Source organism: Rhinoderma darwinii, chromosome 2 (assembly GCF_050947455.1).
Source record: "Rhinoderma darwinii isolate aRhiDar2 chromosome 2, aRhiDar2.hap1, whole genome shotgun sequence".
In the NCBI taxonomy this organism is placed as follows: Eukaryota; Metazoa; Chordata; class Amphibia; order Anura; family Rhinodermatidae; genus Rhinoderma; species Rhinoderma darwinii.
The window spans coordinates 78295479-78309376 of NC_134688.1; the positions used below are offsets into that span (position 1 = coordinate 78295479).

The 13898-nt window shown below is 42.9% G+C and overlaps 1 long non-coding RNA gene across 1 annotated transcript in view; it reads left to right on the top strand.

The window, feature by feature from the left end:
• The first annotated feature begins 3794 nt into the window (after nucleotides 1–3794).
• The window catches only part of LOC142740653 (uncharacterized), a 94011-nt gene continuing 83907 nt past the window's right edge, over nucleotides 3795–13898 (top strand). Inside the window, exons 1-2 of the long non-coding RNA XR_012880842.1 lie at nucleotides 3795–3893; nucleotides 5202–5321. This is a non-coding gene — a long non-coding RNA (uncharacterized LOC142740653). The remainder of the gene's footprint in view (nucleotides 3894–5201; nucleotides 5322–13898) is intronic.

A 13898-nucleotide genomic window follows, 5' to 3' on the forward strand; every position in this document is an offset into this window, starting at 1 on the left:
TTTTCTTGAAAATGTGAGAAATTGCTGCTAAATTTCTAAGCCTTGTAACATCCTAGAAAAATAAAAGAATGTCTACAAAAATGATGTCAACATAAAGTAGACGTAAGGGGGATGTTAATTAGCAACAATTTTGTGTGGTATAACTGCCTGTTTTACAAGCAAATACATTTAAATTTAGAAAAATGCTAACTTTTAAATTTTTTCGCTACATTTAGTTGTTTTTTTTATACTTAAATACTGAATGTATCGAGAAAATTTTGCCAGTAACATAAAGTCCAATGTGTCACGAGAAAACAATCTCAGAATCGCTTGGATAGGTAAAAGCATTCCGAAGTTATTAACACATAAAGTCAAAACATGTCAGATTTTAAAAATGAGGCTCTGTCAGGAAGGTCAAAAGTGGCCAAAGGGCGAAGGGGCTAAGGGAGACGGCTATGTTGACAGTGGCCCCAACAGAGTCCTCTGGGACTATAAGGCTGGGTTCCCACGAGCATGTTCGGTCCGTAAAGGACGGAACATATTTCGGCCGCAAGTCCCGAACCGAACACACTGCAGGTAGCTGGGCTCCTAGCATCATAGTTATGTACGACGTTAGGAGTCCCTGCCTCGCTGCGGGGTAACTGTCCCGTACTGTAATCATGTTTTCAGTACGTGACAGTAGTTCCACGGAGAGACAGGGACTCCTAGTGTCGTACATAAGTATGATGCTAGGAGCCCGGCTCCCTGAAGTGGGTTCAGTCCGGGACTTGCGGCCGAAATACGTTCCGTCCTTTACGGAACGAAATTGCTCGTGTGAATCCATCCTAAGGGTGGATGGAACTGATTTTAAGTCACAAAAATTTCTGCAACAAAATCTGCTGCGTGTGACTGCACCCTAAGGGTAGAAACACACACAGCGTATACACTGCGGTGTTTCCGCAACAGATTTCATTGCGGAAAATCCACAGCGTAGTACAGTAGCATCAGTGTGTATGAGATCTGAACAAATCTCCTCCGCACACAGCGGAAAAAAATCTGCCAAAAAACTGTTCATAAATTGACCTGCGGTGCGTTTTTTTTAATCTGCTGCATGTCAATTTACGCTGCAGAATCGCTTCCTCTTCAGAGCCAAAGAGCCAAATGTTGTTAACACTGCAACTCCGCCGCAAAAGAGAAAAAAATATATATTTTCTTTAGTTAAAATTAATTTAAAAAAAGCTGATACTTACCCCCGGCCATAGTCCTAGCGACGCGATCATCTGTTCTGAGCACAATCCAGCCTCCTGGGATGATGTTTCATCCCATGTGACAGCTGCAGCCAATCAAAGACTGCAGCAGTCACATGGACTACAGCGTCATCCCAGGAGGTCGGGCTGCGCACAGAAGAGAGGGCCATGACAACAATTTGGTGCGTTTTTTTCCCCAGCAGTTTCCAGCTCGGATACACTGTGTACTTTTATGCAGCGTATCCGCCCTGTGTCTTCCTACCCTAACATTAATGGCTTATCCTTAGGATAATCCACCCAAACACTTTACATAGGCAGAGCAGCTCGCCACATTCATGTGAACTAGAAAAGCTGTAGTGGAAGGCACAGCCACTCATTCAGACGAGCCGCTGTGTGAGTAAAAACAATGAAGGGAATGTGGCGCTCGCAGAGCCGCTGCGGCCCTTCATTGTGCTGATTGGCGGCCTACCAAAGATTGAGCCCCTACCGATTAAACACCATCAATGCTATAGTCCTGGAGAATCCCTTTTAAACCACATTCACATGCATTGTAATATATTTCTGGATTTCACATTAAAAATCCACAGTTAATCAGCTGAATATCCATATATGAATATGCATGTAGCCAAATAAAGCTACGTAAGGGTAAGTTCACACTGTTTTTTTTACACGTTTTTTGACACGGAAACCGCGTCGGAAAACGCGCCAAAAGACGACCGAAAATGCCTCCCATTGATTTCAATGGGAGGCGGAGGTGTTTTTTTCCCGCGAGTGGAACAACCGTCTCGCGGGAAAAAGAAGCGACATGCCCTATCTTCGGGCGTTTACGTCTCTGACCTCCCATTGACAGAAATGGGAGACAGAGATAGCTCAATGGCGAAAATCGGCGTGCAGGCAGAGCAAAATCCAAACGGAATTTTGAGGCAGATTTTCTGCTTGCAAAAAACTCTGTGTGAACCCAGCCTTACTGTGTCAACCATAGAATTTCCAGAGTTAAAATTTAAGTCTATGATTATTTCACGTCAATTGGTTGGGGCCTCATTTATCCCAAAAATTAAAAAGCTGGTCTTTATGCACGTTGCAACCAATGACAGTGCACCTTAATTTTTTCCCAAAATGAAAGCTACATTTTGGTTGTTATGGGCAAAGGGGGCAGTTTTTCTATTAAACAGCTTTGGTAAAGAGGTCGCAATGCGTAGTCCCCAATGTTCAGTCATTGGTGCACACTAAACTGGATCCGGGTTCCTACCCATTTGGCAACCATCCACAAGTAAGAAATGACACTCACCAAATGTATCGTCATTTTAAAACTAGTCTTAGGGTAAGTGCACACAGGGCAAATACGCTGCGTAAAAGGACACAGCGTATCCATCCTGGAAACTGCCGGGTATTCTACTTGAAAAACTGCACCGAACCCAAAATGTTTATACTTACCACTTTGGCGATGTCATAGTGACGTGTCTCTCTGCTCTGACTATAGCCTCGCCCCTTGGGAGGAGGCTGTAGCCCATGTGACCGTTGTAGCCTTTGATTGGCTGCAGCAGTCACATGGGATGAAACGTCATCCCTGGAGGCCGGGCTGCACTCAGAGCAGATGATTATGTCGCTATGACAATGGCCGATGGTAAGTATGAACCTTTTTATTTTCAACCCAAAAAAACTTTTTTCCTGATTTGTGATGGAATCGCAGGTTTTCCGCTGCAAAAATCGCAATATTTGCCTATTTGTTGCAGGTTCTACCTCCACATTGAAAGAAACGCACTGAAGGTCAATTTATTACAGTTTCTCAGCAGTTTTTCAGTTTCAAATGACATGTCCTATTTCTTTTTTCCAGTCCGGGTTCCGGCTAACGCACGGACCGTGGAAACCACAGTCGTGTGTATTGGCCCATAGAATATAATGTGCCTTATACTACCCTCAATTGCAGCTCAGCAATTGCGGATAGAATGGGGCCTAAGGATGATTCTTCTATACAACATCCACCCAAATACAGAAGAGCAACCAGTGTACAATAAATCCATTCAGGCCGCAGATAGCAGAAATATAATAAAAATGGGTTATGTTACAGAACATGTGACTTGTGCTATAAATACCCTGGTCCATTTTGCTGTAAGGGTTTGATAAAGATCGTTTCGGTTTATGGGTGGAATTGCTGTGAACAAAAGGTCTTGAAATCTTCTGCCTTCTGCAAATTATCCCGTAAAAATAGATTAGGATTAAAGTTCAGGATTAGCGGCATGATAAGGACCTGAAATAGCATATGGCTGTGAGAAGAAATACTGTAGATGCGTGCCTGGGAGGAAGATTCACAGACAGTTGTGGCTTTTAGAAAAACAATCCGTATATATGATCATGATCGCTCATTTTCTGCATGTTCTACATTCCTGTAGAAATGTCCCCGCTAGTAACTGCCTGTAGAAGGAGAATGCTTACAATCTGGTTGTAAGAGGAAGAAAAACACCGCAGTCTGGAAAACTATTTTTCTTATCCTTTATATAGCGCCGGCATATTACGTAACATTTTCAGTATATCCTGTTTACATTTGCTGTGTATTTCAATATTTTCTATTGTTCCCTGTTATTAGTCATTTCAGGCTGGGGAGAATCTGACTAATGTTATTCTATGGGATTACTGACAGGAAGTCCAGAAAAATCCTTGCCAGTTCTCAGAACCTCCCGAAAAATATATGTACGTTTATGCAAATCATATTAAAAATGAATGTCTTCTTTATTAGATTTTTTTTTTTCACTAGTTAGATTTAAGTACCGTATATAGAACAGAAATAATAGGGCAGATTTATTAAAACTAGTGCAATGGAAAAGTACAGTAGTTGCCCACGGCAACCAATTAGTTTGCTGCTTTCAAGGTCCTCTGAAAAATGAAGGGTGACACCTGATTGGTTGCTAAGGGTAACTACACCACTTTTACTTGCGCTAGTTTTAATAAAACTCCCCATTGTGTATGTTCTGTTTTTTAATTGGTGTAGCTATTACTTTTTTTTTAAAGAAAAACTTCCCTGGGAGCGGCCATACTGGTGAGAGACACTTCCTTCCTGTATTGTCTGTATAGAACAGGGTGTGCGCGCTTTATTGGCAGCTGAAATGAATTAGAGTCAATTAACATAGAAATGACATACATTATTGTTATATATATTGTGTTATAATATAAATGTTACTCGATAGAACTAAAGATACATTATGCTGACGATGACAGTCAAGCAAAACATATTTTAGTATCCAAGGAATGTGAGCTAAGTAAAACTGGGCAGAGGGCGGTCATGATGGGTCTGGGCCTGCAAGGGGTCAACTAGAGGGGTATTGTGATTATAGATTGGTGGGTGGGTTTAAGTTAGGAATGTTGCTAGGGGGCTGGGAGTATTGGAGGTGGAGTTAGGGGATATATAGGGTGGTAGGTAGGGAAGACATTTTATGGCTTTAAAAATTTTTTGTGGAGAAGGTGTGTGTAGCCAGTATCAGTGTAGCTATCAGTTTCATGTCGGTTGCCGAGTGCGGAGGTCGGTGGCACCGCGTCGGGAGAGGCTTCCTTCAGTGGCGGTTCAGCGGCCTGGAAGCATCATCTTTTATCCCCATCGTGGAGGGCTCACCTAGAAAGCCGTCCCGGAGCTCATCCAAGGGACCAGAGGCAGGCCAATAGGATGCGTCTGCTGGGGTGAGTGTTACCTGCGCTCCTGCATTGCTATCTGCTGGACAGGAGGCGGGAGACAGTATTACACCCTGTGGTGTGGGTGATCGAGCGCCACCGTCTGAAAAAAGTCAGTACTGCAGCAGTGGTGACAGGCCAGCGCCAGCTGCTGGTCAGGATATGTATTACAGCAGTGGTGGCAGACCAGCGCCAATTGCTGTTTAGAATTTGAATTACAATAGTGCGCCCCCTCGGGGTTTCCTGATGAATGCTGGTGATTTTTCTCTGCCAACGCCACCTGGAGGTGACGCTGACCCAATTGCTGCCGTTTCGGCTGTTCATTTGCCGTTACAGGTGTCGGCAGGCACGGATGGCGGATCGGAGGCGACCGATGCAGGATCATCGGTCAGGAGACGGCGTCGGTGGATTCGGAATGGACGGCCCCGTTTGTGTCCAGCGGCAGGCAGCCTCTTGGTGAGTCACAGCAATTTTTGCACCACACACGTAGATTATATGTCTCATGGGGTTTTTAGTCAGTCGGATCATGCTAATTTAGGTAGTGGTTCCGTGGGGGTCCCTCACTTACACGTGGGGTCCTGGGTACATTTTTGGACAGGTTATATCAGCTTTTAGTGTCAGTAGACAGTTCTCAAGGGTCACAGCTGGGGGGTCCCGTGGGGGTGTGGTCATCACAGAGACAGTTAGCGGCAGGATTTCAAAATGAGAGCGCTGGGGGGGTCATTGCTTGTCTCCCTCTTTTTCTAATACGTTAGAGTGCAGACTGAAAATGTGGATGGGGTTAGCCAGCCGTTGCCGGTGTCCGATGATACTAAATGTAGTATGTATATTTGTTTTGAAGGACCTTTAGGGGCACATTTGAAACCTGAGGCGAGAGAGAAAATTTGGAAGCGCGGGAACTTAGACATCTTTACGTTGTTACCGTTGAAACGTTTTCGCGTGGAGCATTGGGAAAAAGGAAAGGAGCGTCGTAAGGAAGAGAATGAGGAGAGGCGAAGATATCGATTAATTCTGTGTACTTTTGAGAATTGGCTTCAAGCTTTTTCCATTATGGCGAGCGTAGTGGGTGAAAAATATCCGGACCATTGCTCCGGTTTATTTTGTTATTTGGATTCCATTTGGGAGACTTACAGGACTTATGGGGAACTGCTTGGAAATATGATGAGCAGTTTAGAAAGCGGATGGCGGTACGGGCATCGTTGCTTTGGGATCATAAGGACATAGGCCTATGGATGTGCCCTATAACTACTCCCAAGGGAGCTGGCAAGGGGGGCAGGGTGGAAGTGTCTGGTTTGAGTGATCCATTTCAGGCATCACCCGGCGGATCTAGATCAGCGGTTTTGTCCGGGGCTAATAAAAAGGGGTCTGTTGGCTCTATAACGAGAGCACCTGTACGTGGGGAACAAATTGTATCAATTGACACGAGTGTGCTGGTTGTGGGGGCAATAATCCCCCCGTTTTCCAGTGTTTGAAACGTGCGCGAGCTTGTACAGCAGGGTCTGGGCCATAATGCCTTGGCTAAAGAGGTAACTCGACAGTGACAATGCTACACTGGTAGCGCAGGTTTTCGGGGACGGTTTTCATTTTCGGTTTTCCTCGGTTGTAGGGAGGTTTATGGTGAGCAACTTGCGTTCAGTGCGGGAAGATCCCGCAGTGGTGAAAGAAAAGTTGGGGAAGGCGGTTCAGCTGTTGAAAGGCGTTTTTGTCAATTGGATTGGGTATGCCATTCTGATTATGAGCGGATTTTATTTAGACTTTCGTTTCCTTGGGCCTTGGGGCCTTGGGCTGCTGTTTTTCCAGTGGGGCAGTTAGTCAGTCCCTCCAGACGAGTACAGGGTGGTATTCAGTTGAGAGATGTAGTTGTCTGTGAAGGAGTTTCTAGGAATTATGCTATACCATTCAAAGTCAGATAAAAAGGTAAGGGATTTGAAATTTGTTTGAGAAATATTGGACTGGGTTCACACGACCTATTTTCAGGCATAAACGAGGCGTATTATGCCTAGTTTTACGTCTGAAAATACGGCTACAATACGTCGGCAAACATCTACCCATTCATGTGAATGGGTTTGCCGACGTACTGTGCCGACGACCTGTCATTTACGCGTCGTCGTTTGACAGCTGTCAAACGACGATGCGTAAATTGACTGCCTCGGCAAAGAAGTGCAGGACACTTCTTTGCAACGTAATTTGAGCCGTTCTTCATTGCATTCAATGAAGAGCAGCTCAAGATTACCGGCGTCAAAGACGCCTCGCATAATGCGAGGAGGAGCTTTTACGTCTGAAACGACGCAGCTGTTTTCTCCTGAAAACAGTCTGTCTTTTCAGACGTAAAAGACCGTTCTCGTGTGCACATACCCTTAGGGATGGGATGTCGTGTCCAGTGGTTTGTTTCTTGAATTCTATGGAGGTGCGTCCTCACGGTTTTCCTCTTTTCTGGTGCATTCAGATGGTCCAGCCTTGTCCAGATTTCAATTTATTGCTGCTTTGAAGAAATGTTTTCCGGGGTTAGGCCTTTCACATCTGGACTACAGCTCCCATTCTTTTCGCATTGGAGCTGCTAACAAAACTGCTTGTTTCGGTCTGGGCGTTGCATCAGTTAAGAGGATGGGTCGTTGGGATTCAGGTAGTTTCCGGTCATATGTTCGGCCGCACTTCTTGGAGTGTTAATGGATTAGTCAGAGGGGGGTGTATGTCTCGGGCAGTTGTTTAATGGTTTTTCTCTTGCTTCCTTTCTCTTTATTTACAAGTTCAGCTAAATGTCTGATCTGGATTATTGCCCATTCTTATATTTATTGGGAAAAGATGCGGGCCCTCGTGCGTCCAGATGGCAGGTATTGGTTTTGAACAGGGATGCAGTGGATTTGCTTTGGTTGGGTGTGCGTGGGCTGATATTGGATCAGGTAAGGCCTTTGTTCCAGGTTGCAGTTCAGTCTTGGGGTCCCCATTTGGTATTTTAGTTGTGCACGCTGGGGGGCATGATATTGGGAGTTATCCTATGTGGAACAACATTGGAAATATTATTTATTATGTTTTTTGGATGCCCATTCTGATTTATCAATCATTTGGTCTGGAATCATTCAGAGAGTAAAATGGATGGCTGCGCTGTCTGCATCGGCACTGAATAGGACCAGGAAAAGAAAATTAACGAAATGGTGGTTAAGTTTGTCCGGTTAGTTGTTCTTGGAGACTAATGGGTCCTATATTGGTAAGCATGGTAAGGATGTGGTTCACTTGACGGAAGTGGGACTTGATGTATTCCATTTTGGCTCAAGGAGGGCCTGGAGCTTGTTTTTCAGGTGTGGCGGCATATGAAAACTTAAGGAGTCAAGTTTTCAAGTTTATTGTACTTACTTGTTTTTATTGTTTACTTATGTTATGTAGTTAAACTGCTCTGTATTTCATATGTATAGTGCCCTGGAAGATTTATAAAATAAAATCCCCACCCTACAGTGCCCATTGAACTGAGCAATGCTTGTAAACATTGCAGTGGCGCCCAAGTACAAGGCCAGGCTCCACGAGCGGATTGGGATCTTAAAGAGGCGCTGGAAAAAAAATGTAAAAGTGGCCCCGTGTTGAGGGCGGGTCCAAGTTGGCAGCAGGCGGGGTAACCCCAGTTCTCGCAATCAATGGTGGTCCCAGTGGTGGGACCCCATCGATCAGACAATTATCAACTATGCTGTTGATAGATGATTATCGATGATTGTGGGATACCCCTTTGATAATAGGATTTACCTAAAATAGCCAGGTGGGACTCCTCTGAGGAATTACTGAGCCAGTTGGCAGCAGCCAGCCAGTATGGTGCTCGGCAGAGGGAGGCACAGACAAGGTCGGAGCGCACCACTGTATTAGGTGGTCCTTGCTTACTACAGTGGTGCATTCCTGCTCTGCCTCTCTTGTTTTCAAGAATTAAAATGTATTTATTATATTCATTCTCCTCAGTTCCATGTCTCAGTAGTCTTTACTATTGGGAACTTTCCTGCAAATGAGAGGTGCAATCTAACCGTGTCCCATTTAGGAGTACCGTTCTGCAGCGGCTTCAGTGACTGTGAAATATATGGGACGAAAATCAGTAATAATCGGTTTGATCAGATTTTATTCCGTTTTTTCGTAGGCAAGATGAAAAAAACCGCATACACGGTAATACAAATTATGTGTAATTCTTTTTTTTTTTCCATAAAAAAGGCATTTAGTTAGGGACTTGAAGATGCCATTGTTTGATCGTGGTGTTTTGTGCCAGTGTAAAACTGACAGGCATCTTATTAGGGCATTTATAGAAAAAAGATGTGGTTATTCAAAACCATACCTAAACATACCCAAAATTGCAATATAATATAGCACGGTGCCATTCCTGATAAAGAATATTGAAAAAGAAAAAGAAAAAAATGATCCAGGAATATAACTAGGCACTCTTGGGTTGGATAAAATTTAACAAAATATTTTATTTATGAATCCAGATAATACCGGCAGTATAAATTTATACAACAACAATTTAAAACATTTTTCTCCTGGCCAGGAAAAGAGACATATAATAGCACCTCTATGCTTCTATAATATCACCTCATAAGTATGTATGTAAACATCATATATGCACGGAACAAATTTGAAAAGATAACAATTTTCAAAGCAAAAACGCTGGGTTATGTTCACACTTGCGATTTTCAACCATATATGCTGTTTTTGTCACAAAGTGGCCAGAGTTCCTATGTAGAGTGATTGGTAATGATGTTTTGAAGACATTCTTTTTATAAGAAGTATAAATCTCAAAATAGGAAGACAGTCCCATATGTTAAGGGGATATAATTTGCAGCATATCTTTTTCCCTCCTAGGCGGATCCTGATTTTTATAAATCTTATGGTGATAGAGAGTCCTTTCACAGACCTGTTAAGGTCAATATGTAGCATATAAATCTTATGGTGATAGGTGGTCTTTTCACAGACCTTTAGGGTCAATATGTAGCCCTTAATCTTGAGCCTTAGAGGTTTTTACCTTGAATAGCCAGCGAATGCCAGGAATCCTTGCATGAAAGCAGTCGGTCCAATAGATGGAAGGTCAAGATCTTCACAAAAGGCAAAATTCACCTGTATGGCCATACATTTCATTCAAGCCTCCAAATCTCCATCATCATATCAGTTGAGAATTTTCTCCTCGGTCTCCACGGGCATTCGCCACTGCACTCCGAGAGACACGGGCCCGGCAAGGCCGGATCACACGCTGGCAGCCAGGTAAGTTTAAAATTCTATCGTATGTCTCCTTCCACGTGGTATCTCCAACACTGGACAGGAATTCACAGTGCAGAGTGTAGACGTCACTACCCGCCCTGTCTGATTGAGACAGCTGACGCGTTTCATCCAATACAGGATTTCTTCAGAGCCGTTTGACAGATACTGCCAAACCTGATACCTTTATAGTATCCCAAAGTTCATTCATTGGTTCCATGGTTGTACAGATAATATTCCATGGGAATAATCCAAAAAGCATTATAGGAATCATATGTAGATCTTTCATAAAGTGCCATGATCAATTTCAATAGAAAATAGAGGTATTTTTTTGGTCAAGTAAACAGTACATTTGTCCATTAGTTTATATATATATATAGAGAATGTATTTAGTGCTCTCATAGGGAAGGCAATTAATATTGCATCCCCATACAGTTTTAACAATAATATCAATTGAGTATGAATCCTCCATAAAAATATCGATATTACCTAGGTCTAATTATCAATATTAATTTATCCAAGAACATAATTAGCCAAAATTGCTATTATTTAAACCTTGTGGCGGAATTATGGAGAAATAAGTTTTTTAAGATAAAATCCCTTGCTACGCAGTTTATGTAATTATGCTATATCATAAGTTATATACAAAAAGAAAAGTGATCAGCTAAATTGATCAGTATTTCAAAACTGAACAAATAATTTGTTCATTTTGCAGCTATCTTTATATATATATATATGGAATTCATAATGTATTTCAGGGGAAGCAGGGAGAGAGGGCCCATACCCGTTAAGGCATCAGGACCTGAGTCCCCACTTAAACCCAGAAAATGTTCAAAAACAATGATCCATCAAATATAGTGGCAGGATCCTATAGGGACACTTTTACCACTAGATCTCGTGATCGTTTTGTTAGATATATATAGCTGTTACTCATGAGAGGAGCCACCAAGGAACCCTAGGGGGGGCAGGGAGAGGGATCATATGCCCAAGGGATGCCCGGAGGGCACTAGGTCCCTAGTCCCCACCACCCACAGCGGACCTATAAGCAACCCCTCCCACTGCAAAGGATTGCAAGGGGTGGATAGTATATTATTTTATTACATTCACCCAATTGATTAAATATTTTATATTGAGAGAACACCATTCACATTCATTCTACAAAGAACAGATCCCATTATGTAAACGAAATGGGACATCCAGACCAGAGGCACACTGTTGACATTAATGTCCGATTCCAAGGAAGAGTTTTTTATATATAAAGTCACCTACGAGCTTCAAATTCGATTTTAATATGGAGCTCTCAGAAGAATACATATATATATATTTATATTGTTTGCTAATGCTATGTAGCTCGGAAAATACAGAAAATCGAAGGGGGAGCACCGTACCACAAAGATAAGACCGCTCAACATACTTGTACCAAGATCCAAAAGGAGCAACTGGAGACCACTGCGGACGCTGGTAAAGCAGCCATCCCAGTGGAAGTCCATTCGCTCCCAATAGATAGAGTCTCAGAGGAACATATTAAATTTTATTTCATTATTAAGTCCCCTAGGATTCAAAGTTCCCAATGTATAAATCCACATGGTTTCTTTTTGAAGAAGTATTCTGTTAAGATCACCTCCCCTTCTATCTTGAAATAGTTGGTAGATCCCCATGAATTTTAGGCCAGTCGGTGATTGAGCATGATATGTTTTAAAATGTGCAGCTAGGGGATTTGTTATTTCACCTTTAATAATGTCCCGGACATGTTCATTGATACGAATGTGTAACTCTCGCTTCGTTTTACCAATGTATTGTTTCCCACATGGGCAGACAATGGAGTAGACGACCATAGTCGAACGACAGTTAATGAAATTAAGGACTTTAAATTCCCTTCTGTGTTCACTATCGAAAAAGGTGTCTGATTTTGACACATACTTACAACATTTGCAAGAGCCGCACATGAACATTCCTTTTGGACGTTTTTGTAGCCAGTTCTCATTTCCTGGGGTCCTTCTCTTAAACTCCGAGCTCACCAACATATCCCTCAATGTGGGGGCCTTTTTTGGGACCATACTCGGTACATTCCCTACTATTGACTTGATTTTTTTATCCAAAGTCAAGTATGGCCAATTTTTTATCATCAAGTTTCGAAGTATATCCCAATGGGACCCATATCTCGAAATGAATCTAACTCTGTTGTCACTGTCGTCTTTTTTACCTCTCTTGAGGATTTCCTCTCTATTTTGTCTGGATGCCCTATTATATCCTTTCTTAATCAATTTTTTGGAGTATCCCCTATTTTCAAAACGAGAAGACAGATCTTGTGCTTCACTTTTGAAATCCCCAAAATCAGTACAATTGCGACGAATTCGAAGAAATTCACTTATCGGGATCCCCTTAATTTGAGATGGAAAATGATGGCTACTTGCTGCCAATAGGGTATTACCTGATGTTGGTTTTCGATATGTGGTCGTTTTTAGTCTATTTCCCTCCCTGTGGATATTAAGATCAAGGAAACTTATTCCATCAAGCGCGGCCGCCGGAGGAAGAGGGTGCTCGAGGAGTAAGATCACCTCCCGTGTTGGTGCACACGATTCTACTGGTAGCTTTGAGATGCCTCCTGAGTCACTGGTTAGAGGCAGACACGCCGGGGTTAGAAATGATTGTGTCACGGCTGAAACAGTTATTGGTTCTTGAGAGGGTGGAGGTGGAAAGGCGGAAGGAAACGGGAACCAAGAAGCTATTTGATAAGTGGCAAGTATTTATAGAAACGCAATGTACAACAGCCGAAATAGCGGAAATTGTTAGGCCTTTCCAGTACACAAAGTGGTACTGCACGCAGCTCTTGGCAGGCGGTTTAGGGAGGATGCAACTGTGAGCCAGCTGGGGGAGAAAGGATGAGTGGAAACTCATTGATGATCTAGGTGGTGTTGGAGTTGGGGGAGTCATGTTTGTTTGGTCCATCTGAAGATCGACAATTATGCCATGTTTCTATGTTGGTGTGTTTATATGTTATGTTGAATCTAAATCAAAAGTTAATCCCATGACAGTTGAGTGCTGCGCACTCATGATGTAACTCTTACGTGAAATGTTTGTAAGAAAATGTGAAAACTGACAATAAAAAGGATATTTAAAAAAAAAAAAAGATCAAGGAAACTAATATGGTCTTCACTATAAGTGAAGGTCAGGAGAATATTTAGCTTATTGACATTTAGATCTCTAATAAAACTTTCCAACAAATCCAATGATCCCCTCCAACATAAGAGAACATCATCCATTATCTAAGCCAAGCGGAAGCACATTTTCTAAAGAGGGGGTATTAGGGCACTTAGACTAGAGCGCCGTAAAAATTAAGTGCTGTAGCGTAAGGCACTTCAACCCTTTAGTAACCAGCCGGTTTTGGCCTTAAAAATGTCCCTCCAAAGTTAAGGGCCTTTTACACTTGCCAATATTCAACCGATGCAGCGAGTGCCGATCAACGAGACATCGTTGATTGTCGCTCGTTTGCGCCTGTCACACGGAGCTATGCATGGGGACAAGCGGTCGTTACTCCGATCGCTCGTCCCCATACATTATTATCATGTCAGCAGTGCGTCTCCCAGGGAGATGTGCTGCCGACAGCGATAATATTTTACTTTTTTGAAATACGATCAGCAGATGATCGAGTGTTTGCTCATTCATCTGCTGACAGCTGCCCTGTTTACACAGGACAATTATCGGCAATGAGCGTTCTATGAACGCTTGTCTGCCCGATAATCGGCCAGTGTAAAAGAGCCTTTACTCTCCTGCCCGATCTGACATAGAGCGTGGAGAGTCAGTAACTGCATGCTG